The sequence below is a fragment of the Octopus sinensis genome, linkage group LG2 (genome assembly GCF_006345805.1).
Source record: "Octopus sinensis linkage group LG2, ASM634580v1, whole genome shotgun sequence".
Classification (NCBI taxonomy): Eukaryota; Metazoa; Mollusca; class Cephalopoda; order Octopoda; family Octopodidae; genus Octopus; species Octopus sinensis.
The window spans coordinates 98,856,810-98,879,032 of record NC_042998.1 but is presented as its reverse complement, the minus strand read 5'-3'; the positions used below and the strand labels follow the sequence as shown (position 1 = coordinate 98,879,032).

The window sequence follows — 22,223 nt, the reverse complement described above, 5'->3', positions numbered from 1 at the left end:
TACCATTAGGTTTGGAGGACCCATGGCCAAGCATAAAGTGAGCATTTTAAAAATATTTTTCAGATTTAACATATCTAGGACCATATTATCCAAAATGCTTTATAAGTAGCTCACTAATCACAATTTGATAATTATTGTTCAGATGAATGCACTGAGGCACAGAACAGTGACTGCTCTGTTGAGAGATCAATGCAGGTGACTTAGCAAAAGTGGATTTCTCCTTTCTTTCTTAATATTAAATAAACCAGAATTGAAGTACTGACTTATTAACTTTATATATTTTCAAAATATGTAGCAATATAAACGTTTAGGTGATCTGAAATATTCAGTTGACTGCCCTTAAACTAAATATACTTTTGTCAAAGAAATTATATCAGTATAGTAATTCTCAAGTCAAACCGTATCATTTATTTTGGCATAAAAACCATTATTGTTTCTGTTACAAGAATCAAATGGCTACACACTAGGATCTGCAACTGCTAGAGATACCAATATAACCCATAATTTCTTTGTGGATAACTTGAAGAACAATACTGAAAATGATGATTGTGTCAAAAGAAACAGCTGGTCTTTGTAAAAGAGCTGGATTAACAATAGTTTCAACTGACATAGAGTTTGACCCGAAAAAGTGTTTGTATTTGATTGTTGAATGTGGAAAATCAGTCCTACAAAAACTAAAATTATGCATCAACAGTTTTCTATCTCTCCTGTTCCACTCAAAGAAATACTACAAATACCTAGCTAATGATGCCCCCAGCATCTCTCTTAAGCTGAATGTTCCTAATCTTGTGAGGTTCTGGTTGCCACTGCCACATAAAAAGCACCTATTACATTCTATGAAGTGGTTGGCATTAGGAAGGGCATTCAGCCATAGAAACCATTTCAATATAGATATGGAGCCTGAGCAGCTCTCCAGCTGACCAACTACTGTCAAACTGTCCAACACATGCCAGTATGGAGAACTGATGTTATATATGATGATATTATACAAAAGTACTGTGATTAAAGATCGTGTGACTCGAGAATAATTACACCAAATTATAGCAGCTGGAACTCTCCTCTTACAACAAGACAAAATCCTGCACTGCATTTGCAGTACCAGTGCTGATACTAACGTAAAGGATACTAGACTGGTCTGCAGAGGAAATCCATTCCATAGCTATTAAATCTTCTGCAAGATCCTGACAGCAACTGGAAACTTCTACAGGAACAGTGGTCTGTTTTGACCTAAATCAGTGGCTTTTCCCTTGAATAAATGTTGATATCATTGGCAGGGTAGACTTACATGCATAGAAAACTGGTGATTGTGTGTGCATACATGTACAGGTGCACGATTGACCCTGACTGGTGTAGGCCCTATGTAGTAGCCACTGCAGCTGCAGCAGCAGCAACATTAATATAATATATCATTATCATCATGATCTACTACTACTACTACTACTACTACTGCTGCTGCTGCTGCTGCTGCTGCTGTTGCTGTTGCTGCTGCTGTTGCTGCTGCTGTTGCTGCTGCTGTTGCTGCTGCTGCTGCTACTGCTGCCACTACTACTACTACTACTACTACTACTACTACTACTACAAGAAGCAATAATGATGCATGATTGTATTGTTTTTATGTTTGTTTTTTTATCAGTTCTTACTGATAACAAAGGTGGAGTACAGTGTTAGGCAAGTGGAGTGGGAAGAATGGCACATGATGTGTGTTGTTGTTGTTGTTGTTGTGATTGTTTGAACCCAGATCGACCCTGATCAGGTAAACCTATAGTTAAAGACACTCCAGCTATGGCCTTCCAATCTTATTTACTTAGGACTACATTACTGAATGTGTCCTGTCATTTTTAAGATGACAAAATGTGATTTGAGTGAGACATGGTTGTTGTTTCTAGCAGTTTGAACGACTGCAAGGAAGATCCCTCATTGGCTTGAGTGTTATTGTGTTGTTGCTACTGTTTCACTCAAGTTCAAACATGATTGAGCAAGCCTATGATTAAAGACAATGCTCCAAAAACCACTATAAAATTATATATACATATATATAATTTCATCATGTTGAACCATTAGTCCCGACACATTTTTTCTCTCTCTCTCTATGTTTTTCATTCACTCTCCTTTTTACCCTCTTAATCCTTTTTGGAAGAGTATAGGTTCGAAACATAAAAGACTTTTCCATTCTTCCTGAGCATTAAACTAACACACCTGTTTGTTGTTCCTACATGTGTCTTTGTCTTTTGTTTTCTGTAAATTTGAACTATATATACATGCACACACACACACACCTCACACACACACACACACACACACACACACACACACACACACGCACATACACATATATATATCATATCATTGTTTTATAGGAACTTATCTATGCTTGCATGGGTCAACCAGAATTTGTTAAGGCAAATTTCCTATGGCCAGATGCTTTTCCTGTCGCCAACCCTCACCTGTTTCCAAGCAAGGTAATATTTTCCCATGGCTGGATACATTTCCACACAAATTTGGAAATGGAAGACATTACATGTTTGATGGTGATGCTCATTTACAACTAAGACATGATGTCAGAACAAGAAAGCTCTCTCTCACACACACACACACATGTGCTTGTATAGTTATAGATATAGATATGTATATACAACATAGGTGTTTGTGTGTATAGAGAAAAGCGAATATACACATGTACACATATATACCCATACATACAGACATGTTCATATACAAACATATATATACACAGGCGGCGAGCTGGCAGAAACGTTAGCGTGCCAGGCGAAATGTTTAGCAGTATTTCGTGTGTCGTTACATTCTGAGTTCAAATTTCACCGAGGTCGACTTTGCCTTTCATCCTTTCGGGGTCGATAAATAAAGAACCAGTTTCGCACTGGGGTCGATGTAATCGACTTAATCCCTTTGTCTGTCCTTGTTTGTCCCCCTCGATGTTTAGCTCCTTGTGGGCAATAAAGAAATATATATACACATGTCTGTCTGTCTGTCTGTCTGTCTGTATGTATGTATGTATGTATGTATGTATGTATGTATGTGTGTGTGTATGTACTTACCTCACACTTTATTAATTATTCACACACACACATCATTAATTACATGCAGACACTGTTACACTTCACATCATACTCACATACAGAGACAGATACTCCCACATATACACTTAGACACCTACATCGAACATTCTTAAAACAGGTATGTCATTTCTGAAATTCATTCATTGAAACACTCTTCATAAGCCCACATGAGAACACTCACACACCCATACGTGCTTTTACCTTCCCAGGTATAAACACTTTTGGAAATACACATGCATACACATACACATACACACACATGCACACGCACAGACACACATATGGGTGTATGTATGTATATGTATGTGTTTATAATACAATACTGCTGTAGGGTATGCATATAGTCACTGATGTACATACATATATTTGTACACATCCACAGATAGTCATATATACACATAGCTACATGTACTCAAATACATGCATATATACATATGTGAACATACATTATATACATACATATACATACACGCATGACTGTATACACAAAACACACCCATACACATATTTATCATATAAATGTATTCAGCCTGTGGGGAGAGAGAGTGAGAGAGAGAGAGAGAGAGAGAGAGAGAGAGAGAGATGATTTCAAACATACATTCACATATTTCTCCATTTACAAACACAAGCCATATCCCACCCTACACCATACACACATACAGTCTCAGAAATATATACATACCCTAATACCCAGTTTTTAAGGCTTTCTCAACAGATTCAATTCATTCATTTCTACCCACAAACCTAAATAAAGGTGTGTAGCTGAGACGCATTTGACAAAACATATTCACATTTATTCACACACACACACACACACACACACACACACACACACACACACACACACACACACTCAAATACAAACATACACGAACACAGAGATATAGTGAGCTAATGAGACAGCCTGTACAAAATGATTAAAGTTGCTAGAAATAGCCAAATCACCCTCAGATCATACCTCTTCATGATGGAAGTGTATGATGTGAGGGAAGTTTGGAATATAGTTTCTATTCTGAAAGTAAAACAAGGCAGTTATAGTTGGAATGGCCTTGATAATCATCATCTTTTGATGTCTGTTTTCCACACTGGCATAGGTTGAACTGTTTGACCAAAGCTGCACCAGGTTCCAGTTTGATTTGGCTTAGTTTCTATGGCTGGATGCCCCTCCTGATGCCAACCACTTTACAATGTGTGTTGGGTGCTTTTAACATGGCACTGACTCAAGTTTTCCTTTTATGTGGCACAAGCACAGAGCTCTTGCAGGTCAGTCCTTTTCATCAAGGGGACACTTCTGCTGTGGAGGTCAGGTCTTGCTTATTTAGTCAATGAACTTTTATTGCATACACCTAGTAATGCAACAAGCTGGTAGAATCGCTAGCACGCCGGGTAAAATGCTTAGCGGTATTTCGTCTGCCATTATGTTCTGAGTTCAAATTCCACCAATGTCAACTTCGCCGTTCATCCTTTTGGGGTCAATTAAATAAGTACCAGTTATGCACTAGGGTTGATGTAATCGACTTAATCTCTTTGTCCATCCTTGTTTGCCCTCTCTATGTTTAGCCCCCTGTGGACAATAAAGAAATAAACACCTAGTAATGTTTGCAAAGGTTCAAAGTTCTGCAATTTAATTTAACTAAACTCTGCTTTTGTAGCTCACTTTTTTTAACATGCATATTGTTTTTCTGATATTAAACATATTTGAATGTTAAGCATTGGTTATAGAACCCTTTATCTAAATATTGTACACGCTTACATATTTTTTACATTCATTACTAATGTTTTACATATATTTTTTTCATACAATTGGCATAAGGCCTGAAATTTGGTATGATAGAGGGCTACTTGCTTACATCAACTCCAGGGCACAACTGGTACTTATTTCATCAACCCTGAAAGGATGAAAAACAAAGTTGACCATAACAGAATTTGAACTCAGAACATAAATTAGTCAGAATAAATGCTGCTAGACATTTTATCCAATATGCTAAAGATTCTGATAGCTTGCTGCCTTTATCTTTTTGGTCACTACAACAGAACTGAGATCCCAAAATCAAGATATCATGTAAAAAGCATTGATGTGGGTACTGGCACCATGTAAAAAAACAGTGGTACTGGTACCATGTAAAAAGCACTGGTGATGGACCACATAAAAAGCGCCCAGTACACTCTGTAAAGTGGTCAGTATTAGGAGGGGTATCCAGCTGTAGAAACCAAACCAAAACGAACAATGGAAATCGGTATGGCCCCTGGCCTTGCCAGTTCCTGTTAAGCTGTCCAGTCTATGCTAGCATGGAAAATGGACATTAAATGTTGATGATAATGATATGATGTCTTGGAGTGTGTCTTGAAGAGTATTCCATTTTTAACATAACAGTGTCTTATACATTTGACATAATACACACATGGCGATTTTAATTTAATTGCATATACTCAGTTTTCTTGCAAACAGGTAAGCTTACACAATACTAGTGAATGTTTTATGCATTGCATCACGAATTTCATTTAAGCAGGTGACAATTGAGTGCATGGGATTAACAAACCCCAATCAAGAAAAGTGAAACAAGTCTGTCAGTCTTGTGAGTCATTGCAGTCATGGTGTACGTATATATTGATATATATATATTGTGTTTTCATCACAAGTCCAAGGAGATTTTTTATCTTAGACAATTCCACAGCACCTTGCCTTTTAATGGTGTGTATACATTTAGCACAGTATGCAGATGGTGTCTGTGTTTGTGTGTGTGTGTGTGTGTGTGTGTGTGTGTGTGTGTGTTTGTATTTGTGTATGGATGAATTCATACACAGATACATGTATACATACATAATCGCGAAAACTATTTACAATGCTCTAGTATAGAAAGACAACAGGATGACACCTTTGGTAGGGGAGGTTGGGAAGGTGAAAGAAGAGCCACACCAGCACATTATTTACAATGCTATCTGCAGGAAGGATTGTCCTGATGTATACCTCAAAGGCATGTCAGGACCAGCATATATTCACACCTTTAAAAGCAAGGAATGCTGGTGGAACATTCCAACAAAAACAGAAATTCACTGCAAACATAGCAGACCTGATATTGTTCTGTATGACAGGGAACAAAAATTATAGACTGTTGCAGAGATCAACTGCTAAGCAGATGTGAATGTACAATCAAGAGTCCAAGATAAAGAGAACATTGTAACCTGACTACGAATTCTCATTTGTACCTATCATCATAGTTGCATTAGGCTATGTACCAACAAATTTACACAAAAACCTAAAATTACTGGGTATTTCAAAGGAAGAGGAAAAGAAACTGATATAGATTTTCAACATTCAATCTATTATTCTTAAATGGCTTACAAACACCTTCCACGCTGCAATTGTTTTCGTTTCAGCACACGATCTCAGATCAAATCACTTGCTATGCAAGTACATCTCCGTAAATCTATTAGTGGCACAATGAAAATTTGTAAGACATTCCAAAGTTTCTCCATCTGAGATTCTTTAGATGAATAGATGTATACACTTGGATGTGCACATTGACAACTCAACTAGCACACCAACTCAACCAAATTTTTACAAACATTGGGAAACTGTCTTAACTCAATAAGACTTGTCACTTTGTTAGCAACTGGCTTGAACTCTCTTAAGAAGAACTGAAATAAAACACAAAGTAAATAATTTTATGTCTACTTTCCATGATGGTATGGAACTGATGATTTATCGTTGTCTGATTCATTTTTTATTCAGAGTTAATGCTATCCCAGATGGGTTGGAAAACCACATAGATAATGTGCACCATTAATTTTGTTTTGCGAAATCCTAGATAAAAAATACCTCTTATGTATAATGCATATTGTTTTACTGTAACATTATGTTGTATAGGAAAAGATTCGGTCAGATTTACTACAATTGCTGACTAAAATGCTTTGTGAAGTTTATGAATCTTCAAAATCTCTATATATAAAGCTGAAGTTGTCTGTGTGTGGCAGGTTTGGTAGCCTTCAACTAACACTATCTCCTCTGAGACCCTGCATCACAAGTTGACTAAAATTGAGAGTATGATAGATGAAGGTTTGCTCTTCATACCGTAGAAGATAAAATTCAAATCGGACCATGTTAAGACCAAAAATTATTTACATCAAAAAGGTGTTAAAAATCCCTATTTTTTACGATTTTTTGACTGCTGTGTTACCGTTTTTCAGTGTATTTCAACCAGAAAAATGTTCACTTAAAGAGAATAACAAGCTACATAATGCAAAATTTTTACTTTTCAAAAATTCCAATTCTAAAGGGTCAAAACAAACCCGAGCAACGCCGGGCGATACTGCTAGTAATAAATAAATCCAAAAGGAACCCTTGAACTTTACCAGTGTATCATCCGTAGAGAAGACCTGTGAGAAATCAGGATATAAAAGGCATAATCAGAATGTAAACGTTTTTGTTTAAATATTTTCTCTATCAAATACTTTCTTTTTATTCTTTCAATAGATACATTATTAGTATTATCGTTTAATGTCTACTTTTCCATATTTGCATGGGTTGGATGGAATTTATTTAGATGGATTTTCAACAGCTGGATGCCCTTCCTGTTGCCAACCCTCACCTGTCTCCAAGTAAGGTAATGTTCCCCATGACTGGAAATGAAGTACACTGCTTGCATGACAGTTACACTCATTAACAACTATCACATGAAATTAAGGCAATGAAACAGTAATGCACACACACACACACACATATGCATATATATGTATGTAAATGCATATATAACAGGCTTCTTTCTTTCAGTTTCTATCTACTAAATCCACTCACAAGGTTTCGGTAGGCCAATGGCTATAGTAGAAGACACTTGCATAAAGTGCCATGCAGTCATGCGGTGGGATTGAAACTGAGACCATGTGGGAAGCAAACTTCATAGCCCATAACCATGCCTGTGCCTACATGTATAATAATTACAGTATTTCAAGAAAGGAAATATGTGTATATTTTTTCAGTTTATATTTATACTTCAATAATGTGAGTATTGATATATTCATTCTTATTCATTATTTAGTTATTTAATATTCATATTAAATAATTCAAGTTATACTTTCAATAATAGCAGTATTAGATTCTGGTCCTCCCTATTGAAGGTTGGCAGTAGTAAGTTCATGTGTGCTTATCTGACAGTTCTGCTGCAATTTTTTATAAATTGCCTCTATTACAGAAAAAACATAACATTATTATAATGGCTTTAGCTCTTTGCTACACATTAGTTAGCTTGGATAATAGACATAACTAACTTCCTCATGCCATCCTAATTATGGCAAGCAACACACTTGATTGACAAAGAATATGTATCATTTAGTTCATGTGTATAATATGTACTTCTGATAGGTAGGTTCAAAAGCCTGCAAAAAGTGAGCATTTTACACAAATAATATACCAATTGCACACACACACACACACACACACACACATGAACACACATGCATGTATAATTGTTTAATAAATATAGGATTTAAATGTAAGCTTCTATAAGTTTCATGGCTTGATAATATGGATAACTAGCAGTATCGCCCGGCGTTGCTCAGGTTTGTAAGGGAAATAACTATAAAGCATTTTTAGAGAGTTATAGCCAAAAAATAGCAAAAAAATGGAAAAAAATGATGGTAAATTTTTTTTTTAGTTAAAAAAGGTGGAGTTGCGTCCCCTAGACAGTTTGTGTTTCTGATTCTGGACCCCATGTCGAATTTATCGATTTTTTTCAGAACTGGGGGAACTTTTCAAAATTTTCGCTGCGTTAGTTTTGAATTATGACATTGAGCTATGTGTGTGTCAAGTTTCATCAGAATCGGTTGAAAGCCGTGGTCAGGGTGAAGGTACAAGCAAGCAGACACACAGAAACACGCACAGACAAACTGCCGTTTATATAGAGAGAGATATTGGATGAGTTTGCATAGCGCACCATATACTATCCTGCAATCTTTCAAGTATTTTGAGCCAGAAAGATTTCAGAATAATACACAGTACACTATACAATCTCATATGGTTGCTGTACTACCAGAGTATTAAGCTTATAGTAGATCATGTTTGAATTCCATCATCGTTTAACGTCCACTTTCTATGCTGGCATGGGTTGGACGATTTGACTGAGGACTGGTGAACCAGATGGCTGCACCAGGCTCCAATCTGACCTGGCAGAGTTTCTACAGTTGGATGCCCTTCCTAACGCTTACCACTCCAAGAGTGTAGTGGATGTTTTTACATGCCACCGACACGAGGGCCAGTCAGGCGGTACTGGCAACGGCCACGCTCAAATGGTGTTTTTTACATGCCACCTGCACAGGTACCAGTAAGGCAATGCTGGTAACAATCATGCTCAAATGGTGCATTTTACATGCCACCGGCATGGAAGCCAGTCAGCTGCTCTGGCAATGACCATGCTTGGATGGTGCTCTTAGTGCTCCACTAGCATGGACGCCAGTCATACGGTGCTGTCATTGAATTTGATTTCGATTTCGATTTCACTTGCCTCAACAGGTCTTCGCAAGTAGAGTTTAGTGTCCAATGAAGGAAAGGTACACAGAAGATGGCTGGTTACACCCCTGGCATAGGCCATGGGTTATGGTCTCACTTGGCTTGCTGGGTCTTCTCAAGCAGAGCATATTTCCAAATGTCTCAGTCACTAGTCATAGCCTTGGTGAGGCCTAATGTTTGAAGGTCGTGCTTCACCACCTCATCCCAGGTCTTCCTGGGCCTACCTCTTCCACAGGTACCCTCAACCACTAGGGTGTTGCACTTTTTCATACATCTATCCTCATTCTGGAAAGAGAATTTTTATTGTTGATCCCACCAATAGAAGAACAATTCACTATGTATGTGTATGTATGTGTGCAAATATATATATAATTTCTTTGCTCGTTACCTGACTTCTGTTGGTCTGTTATGTTCTCAGTGAGATGGTGACTTATTTGAGGATTTTCATTTTTATTTCTGGCAAGCTGGTATTTCATGTACTCTCAGTTATATATATATATATATATATATATATATATAGCCTCGGGCTGACCAAAGCCTTGTGAGTGGATTTGGTAGACGGAAACTGAAAGAAGCCCATCGTATATATGTATATATATATATATATATATATATATATATATATATATATATGCATGTGTGTGTTTGTGTGTCTGTGTTTGTCCCCTAGCATTGCTTGACAACCGATGCTGGTGTGTTTATGTCCCCATCACTTAGCGGTTCGGCAAAAGAGACCGATAGAATAAGTACTGGGCTTACAAAAGAATAAGTCCCGGGGTCGAGTTGCTCGATTAAAGGCAGTGCTCCAGCATGGCTGCAGTCAAATGACTGAAACAAGTAAAAGAGTTAAAAAAGTATATACTATTGATATATTTATATATATATATATATATTAGACAGCTCCCTAGTAGATAAAGCAGTTAAGGGTATGAAGCCAGGAAAAGCCCCCGGCCCATCAGGAATCGGTGCAGAGATGCTTAAAACATCTGGAGGTATGGGTTATGGCCTAGTCACCCACATTGTAAACCAGGTAGTTCATGATGGAGTCATACCCAAGGACTGGTGTAGCAGCACCATAGTCAACTGCTACAAGGGTAAAGGTGATGCTCTAGATAGAAATAACTACAGGGGTATAAAACTGCTGGATCAGGTGATGATGGTCATGGAGAGGATCATAACCCATCTCATTAGGGAGAGAGTCTGCTTAGATGAGATGCAGTTCGGTTTTGTGCCAGGTAGAAGCACCACTGATTCCATATTCCTGGTTCAACAACTGCAGGAGAAATACCTAGCTAAAGATAAACCCCTATACTTAACTTTTGTGGACTTGGAGAAAGCCTTTGACAGGGTCCACCATTCCCTTATCTGGTGGGCAATGAGGAAACTGGAGATTGACAAAAGGTTAATAAGGGCAGTACATGCCCTTTTCAGAGAGGCCATTAGTAAGATTAGGATTGGCAATGAGTATAGTGAAGAATTCTGGGTAGAAGTAGGATCCACCAAGTTTCGGTCCTCTTTTATTCATCATAGTCCTCCAGGCAATAACAGAGGAATTCAAGACGGGTTGCCGCTGGGAGCACCTCTATGCTGATGACCTGGCCCTCATAGCGGAATCACTACCAGAACTAGAAAAGAAATTTTGGGTGTGGAAGCTAGGTTTAGAATCAAGAGGCCTCAGAGTCAATGTAGCAAAAACCCAAGTTCTAGTAAGTAAGAAGGCTAACTCATTGCACATCCCGTTAGGTAGGTGGCCCTGCTCAATCTGTGAAAAAGGTGTAGGTAGAAACTCCATAAGATGTACCCAGTGTAAGCTATGGACACATAAGAGGTGCAGCAACATCAAAGGAAAATTAACCAAGATAGCATTCGTGTGCAGCAGATGCACATCGGCAATAGACAACACAGATACTCAGAAAACAGATTCCATCACACTCCAAGGGGAAAAGCTAGAAGTAGTTGATAGCTTCCATTACCTAGGTGACCAAGTTAGTAGTTGGTGTGGATGCTCAGAGAGTGTTACCACTAGAATAAGAATAGCCTGGGCAAAGTTTAGAAAGCTTCTTCCCCTACTGGCAACAAAGGGTTTCTCGCTCAAAGTGAAAGGTAGATTGTGTGTGAACTGCCATGCTTCATGGCAGTGAAACATGGGCCGTGACTGTGGAGGACATGCATAGGCTTGAAAGAAATGAAGCTAGCATGATCCGCTGGTTGTGTAATGTCAGTGTGCGCACACAACAGAGTATAAGTGCCCTGAGAGAAATGTTGGACATAAGAAGCATCGGATGTGGCGTGCAGGAGAGATGTTTGCATTAGTATGGTCATGTACTATGGATGAGGAGAGATGTGTGAAGAAGTGCCACTCCCAAACAGTTGAAGGAATCCGGGGTAGAGGTAGACCCAGGAAAACATGAGACGAGGTGGTCAAGCATGACCTTCAAACGTTGTCTTCACATAGGCAATGACAAAAAACCGAGACCTCTGGAGATATGCTGTGGCTGCAAAGACCTGACAAATAAAGTGAACTCATGGCTCGCAGGCCAGCCTGCTGTACTTGCCTTGGATCATAGGGTGACCTGCTGTGCTTGAGGAGACCTATTGAGTCAAGTACATCAACATCAAATTAAAAATCAAGTGGAAATTTTAGTTGTGATACCCATGCCGGTTGCACATAAAAAGCACCAACTGATCGTGGATGTTGCCAGCCTCCTCTGGCCCTCATGCCGGTGGCACATAAAAAGCACCCACTACACTCCCGGAGTAGTTGGCATTAGGAAGGGCATCTAGGTGTAGAAACACTGCCAGATCACACTGGAGCCTGGGGCAGCCTCCTGGTTTCCCAGACCCTGTTCGAATCGTCCAACCCATGCTAGCATGGAAAATAGACGTTAAACGATGATGATGATGATGATAATGATGATGATAATGATGATGATGATGATGATACATATATATATATAATATTGATAGAAATGGCAAGACAACAAAAGAATGAAAGAGACCTCGATATTATGTAAATAGAGGAACTTATCTGTAAATGTACTACATGACAATTATTTGGTAGCCATGATAAAACTCTGAGTTTTATCGTGGCTACCAAATAATTGTCACATATTACATTTACAGATATATACATATATATATATACACACACATATACTGGGTTGAGGAATAATTCATGAGCGTTTTTTCCTAATTTAAAAATGCACACAGAAATAAAACACATTGGCAAAATGTTTTGTGTTATTTAAAAGAGAATTTTTTGCTCTACAATACTTTTTCATTTTTTTTATCTTTTTGATTTTTGTGTATTTTCAGATCATTAAAATGAAATGTCAAGTGGACGAAACTCAGCATTTTCAACACTGGTGACACTTTGATAGCATTAATATCATAAAATTTGAGCTGACAAATAGAAGCCTAAACACCTAGGAGCCATTTCAAATTTCTTTCAACTCTCTACTCTGTCTTTGAACACCTGATGAGATGGACATATCCTACATGCCACAAAATTGTAAGTAATGTGGAGCTGAGTTAAACTGCTATTAAATACATGTGAAAAAGGCATAAGTAGAAACTCCATAAGATGTCCCCAATGTAAGCTATGGACACATAAGAGGTGCAGCAATATCAAAGGAAGGCTAACTGGGAAGTTAGATTTTGTATGTGGCAAATGCTCAGGGGCAAATGCACAGAAAATAGCCTCTGTCACATTCCAAGGAAAAAACTAGAATTAGTTGATAGCTTCTGTTACCTTGGTGACCAAGTCAGTAGTGAGCATGGTTGCTCTGAGAGTGTGGCTGCTAGAATAAGAATAGCCTGGGTAAAGTTCAGAGAGCTCCTACATCTGCTGGTGACAAAGGGCCTTTCGATCAGAGTAAAAGGTAGACTGTATGATGTATCCAAACATGGGCCTTGACTTCTGAGAACATGCGTAAGCTTGCAAGGAATGAAGCTAGTTTGCTCTGCTGGATGTGTTTTGTCAGTGTGCATATTTGGCAGAGTGTAAACGCCCTGAGAGAAAAGTTGGACATAAGAAGCATCACATGTGGTGTACAAGAGTGATGACTGCACTGGTATGGTCATGTGTTGTGTATGGATGAGGATAGCTGTGTGAAAAAGTGTCACACTCTAGCAGTAGAGGGAACCTGTGAAAAAGGTAGACGTGAGAAGACCGGATATGAGGGGGTGAAGCACGACCTTCAAGCATTGGGCCTCACCGAGGCAATGGCAAGTGACTGACACCTTTGGAGATATGCTGTGCTTGAGAAGACCTGGCAAGCCAAGTGAGACCGTAACCGTGGCCTACGCCAGTATGGCATAACCAGCCCATTTAAGAGCACCCTTCAATCATTGGGCAATAAACTGCACTTGCAAATACCTTTTGAGGCAAGTGAAGTCATTGTCGTGACTGATGACAGTACCTCCTGATGGTACGTAAAAAGCACCATTCAAGCATGGTCGTTGCCAGTGCTGCCTGACTGGCCTGTGCTGGTGGCACGTAAAAAGCACCCACTACACTCATGGAGTGGTTGGCATTAGGAAGGGCATCAAGCTGTAGAAACATTGACAGATCGAACTGGAGTCTGCTGCAGTCTTCTGGCTTGCCAGCCCTCAGTCAAACCATCCAACCCATGCCAGCATAGAAAGCTGATGTTAAACGACAATGATGATGATGATGATGATGTTAGCTGTCTATCTTTCTCATTTTTTCTTTCTTCTTGTTTTTTTTCTTTATCTTGTTAACTCTTATCATATAAATGTTCTTCAGTGACCCATTTTCCTGCAGATATTTTGTATTTTTAGTTTCCTCATAAACGTGGCATTTATTATTGCAGCAGAAGCAATTATACAGACATAAAATTTTTAATAGAAATACCATACTTCTCTTACATGATCTATCTATCTATCTATCTATCTATCTATCTATCTATCTATCTAAGCTAGCTAGCTCTATATGCGTGTATGTATATATATTTAAATATATATATATGTATGTATATATGTATGCATGCATTTATGCATGTACGCATATGCATGTGTGTGTGTGTGTGTGTATGTATATGTATGTATGTGTATATGTATGTATTCTTGTTCTTTTACTTCTTTCTGTCATTTGACTGTGGCCATGCTAGAGCACTGCCTGAAGGGGTTTTACTCAAACAAATTGATTCCAGGACTTATTTTACTTTTCTTAAGCCTAGTACTTATTCTATCGGTCTCTTTTACTGAACCCTTAAGTTACAGGGCTGTAAAAACACCAACACCAGTTGTCAAGTAGTAATGGGGGACAAACACAGACACAAAGACGTACACTCACATAGATACACACACACACATATATGCATTATATATAGCATGCTCAACCAGTCTGGTTCTTTTCTGAATTTATGTTTACAGATATGTGTATGTGTGTGTGTGTGTGTGTGTGTGGTGTGTGTGTGTGTGTGCATGTGTATGTGTGCGTGGGTGGGTGTGCGTGTGTGTGTGTGTGTCTGTGTGTCTCTGCTGGCAACAAATGGCCACTCGCTAAGGATGAAAGGTAGACTGTATGAAGCATGTAAGCGAACTGCCATGCTACATGGCATTGAAACATGGACTGTGGCTGCTGAGAACATGTGTAGGCTTGAAAGAAATGAGGCTTGTATGATCTGCTGGATGTCTAATGTCAGTGTGCATACACAACAGAGTGTGAGTGCCCTGAAAGAAAAGTTGGACATAAGAAGCATCAAATGTGGTGTGCAAGACAGAAGACTGCACTGGTATGGTCATGTGTTACATATGGATGAAAACAGCTGTGTGAGGAAGTGTCACACCTTAACTGTGGAAGGAACTTGTGGAAAAGGTAAATCCAGGAAGACATGGGATGAGGTAGTGTAGCATGATCTTCAAACATTGGGCCTCACAGAGGCAATGACAGAAGACCGAGACCTTTGGAGATATGATATGATTGAGAAGCCCTGGCAAGTCAAGTGAGATCACAGCCATGGCCAATGGCAGTGTTGCATGATCAGCTCATTTAGAAGTACCCTTGATGCATCAGGCAATATGATATACTTGAGAAGACCTGTTGAGTCAAGTAAAATCGAAATCATAGCTGTGGCCAGTGCCCCTTAAGTGACTCCTGTTCTGGTGGCACATAAAATACATCATCTGAATGTGGTTGGTGCCAGGTCCACCTGACTGGCTCCTGTGCTCATGGCACATAAAAAGCACCATCTGAACATGATTGATGTCAGGGCTGCCTGACTGGCTTCCATGCTGGTAGCATGTGAGAAACACTATTTGAACATGACTGATGCCAGTACCCTCTGACTGGCTCTGTGCTGGTGGCACGTAAAAAGCACCCACTACACTCTCAGAGTGGTTGGTGTTAGGAAGGGCATCCACCTGTAGAAATATTGCCAGATCAGATTGGAGCCTGGTGCAGCCACTGGCTCTCCAGACCTCAGTCAAACTGTCTGACCCATGCCAGCATGGAAAACAGACGTTAAACGATGATGATGATGATATAAAAGTATGTGTGTGTGTGTATGTAAATTTTGGACAAATGGATATCTGTCAATTAGTGTGTTGACATAGGGTGTATATCAATTAGAACACCAACCTTAAAGATACAAACATTTCCCATAAACTCTTTTCCATAAAACTCTTACCAACTTGCAACAAAACCACCAAAGGAGATGATGCTTTTCATACCAAGGGACATAATTTTTAACTTAACCCCTGCTCGGTTCATTTCATTGTCTTTTTTTACAGCAACCACAAACCAGACGTGTCTGTTCACCTCCAAAAATAGAGAGCAGTCACCATATTTCATTTCACAACAGCTACTGCTGAAGAGTGCAGGGTTACATTATTGGACTGTTATCTGACATTGTTGAGTCCATTGTGCAAAACCGATTGGTAAGAGTCCAGAAGCTGGCTACCCGCATGGTTCTTGGTCTCAAGAATTTGTCTTATGAAGAAAGGCTGAAGATGCTCGACCTTTATTCTCTAAAAAAACGACGACGCCGTGGTGATCTCATTCTTGCTCACAACATCATAAGCAGAAAGTGTAACCTCTTGAAAGAGATGTTCTTCACTCCTGCTCCAGAGCGTCGGCTGCGGGGTCATTCCGAAAAGCTCTATCTGCGACGATTTCATCTCAATCGAAGGAGAGGGGCTTTCTCCGTCCGGGTTGCGGATCCGTGGAATGAGCTGCCGGACAAGATGGTGAAGATGCCGACGACCGCTCTGTTCAAAGTCTCCCTTGACCACAAGTGGCCTGAACTCTTTACATGAACACCACCCTGTACATAACTCCATGTCCCCCTACATGGCCTTCCTTTTTGCTTTTTGAGCCAAAAAATTTAACTAACTAACTAACTAAGATCAGCTGTAATGGATATATGATACTGTAGACTTTGATTAATATATACAGGGTTGGACAAAATAATACATTTTCGTTGCCACTGCCTAACACGAACAAACCCTATGTCACCAGGACTGGCCGCACTGTGCATTGGCCTAAAAACATCCAGCACTGAGGAAAACATTGATTGTGTTCACCACATGATGATAGATGATAGATGACACTTTCCCACCTGCTTCAAAGAAGGCCAAGGTCATCTCATCTGCAGGGAAGGTGAGGTTTGTCTTTTGAATTGCAAAATGCATTGTGTTTATTGACTATCTTCAAAAAGGCCTCACCATCAATGGAGAGTACTATGCCAACTTGCTGAGGAGTTATGAAAGACTATCAAGATCAAATGCTCAGGAAAACTGATGAAAGGGGTCTTGTTTCACAAGGTCAATGCTCCTGCACACAAGTTCTTGGCTTCAGTGGCTACTGTGCATGACCATAGCTTTGAACTGGTTGATCACCCTTTTATTCTCCTGATTTGGCCCCATCTGACTCTCATCTCCAACATAAAAAAACACTTGACTGGGAACCAGTATCACAGTAATGATAATGTCATGTATGCTGTCAATGACTTGTTTGACAAACAGGATGAAAGCATCTTCACCAATGGGATCCAAGCACTGCAACATCAATAGATGAAGTGTGTGGATTGTAAAGGGGACTATGTAGAAAAACAAATCTCATTTGGTCGCATTCCATGAGAATATCTTGGTCAGCCTATGAACTTTTTAGCTGATCTTTGTAGATGTATACAAAACAGGCTTCCATACATTTTCCATCTACCAAATTCACTTACAAGGCATTGGTTGACTTCAGGCTATATAGAAGACACTTGTCAAAGGTACTGTGCTGTAGGTCTAAACACACATGGTTGCAAAGTGATCTTCCTACCCACACAACCATATCTGTGCCTACATAGAGGAGAAACAAATCCATAAAACAACAAGCAAATCTCTACATGGTTACTCACCTGTTATAATTAGCTACCAAACCTATTTTCTACCACACCTGACCATTTTAAAAGAAAGAAAATATTGGGTGTATGTAGTTCTAGGTACATTATAATCTGAAATGAGGGGTTGGTCAAGACTGGAATGTCTTTGATCATAGTTTTGCTCAGTCAAGGCTGACATCGGGCAGAGCAAGATCAGATGTATTAGTTTCTTTGATTAATTGCTTTAATTATATCAAATAAGTCAAACAAATACAAATACATTACTATAAGTAATATTATACATGATTAATAGGATCAACAAGTAAATTACAATATATACACACATATGATTGTATGATTGTATGTATGTGTGTGTGTGTGTTTGTGTGTGTGTGATTGTATGTATGCATATGTATATGCATATGTATATGCATATATGCATGTTTATATGTATGTATGGATGGATGGATGGACGCATATGTGAATGAATGTATGTTTTATTTCCTCTTTTTAATTTAGAATAAATTTTAACCAGACACTTGCTTTGTAGCAAGGTTGTGAAAGAAAGCATCTTGTTTTGCTCATTATCCACTAAATTTAATGAAGGTCTTTTAGATTTTTGTTGTCCCAGATATTGTGATTATTAGTAGTGTATGAATAAAGGAGTTGCATTCTCTTCAAGAATCCAAGTTCACTCATACTTTGCTTCCGGTGGATGGGTATGCATCCTGTTGCTTCAATAAGAACAAGATATACTTTCAGCTTTATAAGCTGAAAATGTATCTTGAATACAGGATTTGCAAACTCCATATCAGCGTTTCCCTAGATGTGCTTTTTTCCCCATGTTTTCTGACAACATTGGTATCTAGAAAGCATCTGATTTCCACAGCAGAACTTATCTTTTTCCAATGGTCCCTCACAATATCTGACCAGTTATATTCTAACCTGATGAGTCTTTCAATCTTTGTATTTTATGTTTGTATGTATGTATGTATGTATGTATGTATGTATGTATGTATGTATGTATGTATGTATGTATGTATGTATGTATGTATGTATGTATGTATGTATGTATGTATGTATATCTCTTCTATTTTTTAATTATTATAAATCTTCCACTGAGGAGGAAGCCAATTTCCAACAAAGATACAAGGCTCCATCTTTGGGTTGTAATTAACACAGACAAATTCACATTTGGAACTTCAGAAAAGTCTTGCATATTTTTACTGTTCCACTCACAGATTGCACTTGTAATGTACAAATTAGCAAGTCGATTTCTCTTTCTGAAAATCCCAGTTTATCCAGAATTTCCTTTAAGCATTTACTAACAAAACCTAGTACTCCAATTATTATTGGTATGAATATGAATTCATAGTCTGGATAGAGAAGCTGGAGGTTTCAAAGTAGTTGTCCATAGATATCCCCTTTTACTTTGATTTTCAAAGAGATATTTATATCTGTAGGACAGCTAACCTCTGAGAGTACATACCTTTGCCCTTCTGGCCCAAACAACAATATCTAGCCAGTTATGTTTACATTTGAAAGAAGTTTTGATGGGAATATTCCACCAATATTCCTTGAGTTATAGTTTATGAATGTATTCTAAAACAGAGGGATTTTCTAAGTTTATTTCAGGACAGTATTTTGTAAATTGTTTTAATGACAACATTGTGCCACATACGGAGGTAGTACCATGATGACATTTTTGGACAGCTGCTAATCACATGCACGATGTCTTCCACAGAAACATGACATAGCCTGCACATATGGTCGCAACTTGGGATTACAAGAGCATCACCGTCTTTCTTGTTCACCAGGTATTTTGTAACAATTTCCTGTTCCTGGATTGCAAATACATAGCCTTCAAAGTGTGATGTAGTGATCTTGTGTCCAAGAAAGGCTGCACTTTGTGTCAATTCTATTGTCTTCTTCAAGCTTCCGGGCAACATACCCATGCATAGTCTTTTTTTTTGTATGATGAGTGCTTTCTATCCAGGTCTTCTCTGGGGTAAGAGAACCCAGCTGTTTTGGGGCTGTATAGGAGATCATCAGGAAGAGAGTGCTTCTTAAGGAGCTCACTGCTAACTTGTACAATGTTGCTCACTTCACTTTTCAGCACTGCATTTATATATTTATTTTTGCTGCTGTTGTTCAGCAGGTGCTGCCTGAGTGATACCATATGGCTTCGAAGGCCATCTGCACTGATCTCAGGCCTCTGCCACTTTCATTTCTTCTTAGGTAGAGCCTGTCAACATCACTGTTTTTGTGGAAGTTCCCAGTTGTTCTCAAGATTTTTCAGGTTTTGATATCTATAGGGTGGATTTTCTCTACAGACCAATCAAGTATCCCAAATGTTGAGATCAGCACTCGTACTGCAAATGCATTGTGGGATATTGTTTTGTTGTAAGAGGAGAGTGCCAGCTACCATATTTCCTAAGTCTGGTGTAATATTCTTGGGTCACTCTATCTTTATTTACAGTGCTTTCATATGATACATTTTCATCTATGCCTAGGTATTTGTAACATTCTTTGTGTGGAGTGGAGGAGGTGGAGAAACTGTTGATGTACAGGTTTTGGGTTTGAGGGACTGATTTTCCTCGTTCTATTACCAAATATGAACATTTCCTTTGGCCAAATTCCATGCCTATATCAGCTGAAACTGTTGTTATCAATTCCAGTTGTTTTTTGACATTGTTGACACTTTTAGCATAAATCTTGAGGTCGTATGTATGTATGTATGTATGTATGTATGTATGTATGTATGTATGTATGTATGTATGTATGTATGTATGTATGCATGCATGCATGCATGCATGTATGTATGCATGCATGCATGTATGTATGTATGTATGTATGTATGTATGTATGTTGTATGTATGTATGTATGTATGTATGTATGTATGTATGTATGCATGCATGCATGCATGCATGTATGTATGCATGCATGCATGTATGTATGTATGTATGTATGTAAGTATGTATGTATGTATGTATGTTTTATTTTTTGGAGATTTATTCAAGTTCTTAAAGTTCAAACCAGTTGCTAACAAAGCCACAAGACGTTTTGATTAAAAGAGTTTTCAGTTTATGAAAATATGCAGTTGAGTTGGTGTTTGGTTGGGCTGTCACTGCACACACCCAGGCGTGTGGTTGAGCTGTCACTGCACACACCCAGGTGTGTGGTTGAGCTGTCACTGCACACACCCAGGTGTGTGGTTGAGCTGTCACTGCACACACCCAGGTGTATGGTTGAGCTGTCACTGCAAACACCTAGGTGTGTGCATTTATCACCTAAAGAATCTCAGATGGAGAATTTTTAGAATGTCTTAAAATTTTTCAGTGTACCACTAATAGATTGTGCTTGGAGAATCCACATCAGTTTCTTTTGCACTTCCTTTAAAAAAAATAGTATTTCTAAGTTTTTTTGTGTAAATTTGTTGGTACATAGCCTAATACACCTATGATGATAGCTACAAATGAGAATTTATAGTCAGGGTACAAGAGCTGTAAGTTCCACATTAATTCATTAAATGTTCTCTTTTTCTTCTGGTCTTTTGATTGTACATTCACATCCACTGGGCAGCTAACCTCTACAACAGTGCATAACGTTTGTTCCCTGCCATACAGAACAATATTAAGTCTATTATGTTTGCACCAAATTTCTGTTTTTATGGGAGTACTCCACCACTATTCTTTGTTTTTAAAGGTGTGAATATGTTGCAAAGTGAGTTTCCCCCACTAGTGTGATGTGTGGCTGCCATTGTACTGTAGTTGCTGTTTTACACTAGTAGCCACAATAGTTACTAGTCATTGGATACCATGGTATGTCTTCATACTGAAATACACCTTGTGACCTCAGGCCATTTTGTATAGCTGTCCACTACTATTAAGAAATAATATCCATTTACTGGGCCTGCAAAATCAATATGCAATCAGGACCATGGTATTTTCACTTCCAGCCTAGGTTCACATTTTGTAGTAAGCAGTTTCACTGCAGCATTTTACCAGGTTTTCAACTTCCTTGTCCATGCATGGCAAGTATACGAAACTTCGCATCAGCGCTTTCAATCTTGAGATGCCTGGGTGTCCTGCATGGAAGTCTTTTAGCATTCTCTTCTGCAATGTCTGTGGTATGACCACTTTCTGAGCGTACATTAGTACACCATCACATATAGAGTACACGCTCACATCTTGGCGGTTCTTTGCATCAGACTTTTCTTTATTTCCTTTTGCTGACCACAGTTTTCTTTTTGACTCATTAATAAATTGTCATTTCTCGTATTTTTTTTTATTTCTTCCATAGTTACT

The 22,223-nt window shown here is 38.7% G+C and overlaps 1 long non-coding RNA gene across 1 annotated transcript in view; it reads left to right on the top strand.

Moving 5' to 3' along the window:
• LOC118760959 overlaps positions 1-22,223 on the top strand; it is a 101,624-nt gene that overhangs the window by 45,302 nt on the left and 34,099 nt on the right. Inside the window, exon 2 of the long non-coding RNA XR_004997065.1 lies at positions 12,895-13,090. This is a non-coding gene — a long non-coding RNA (uncharacterized LOC118760959). The remainder of the gene's footprint in view (positions 1-12,894; positions 13,091-22,223) is intronic.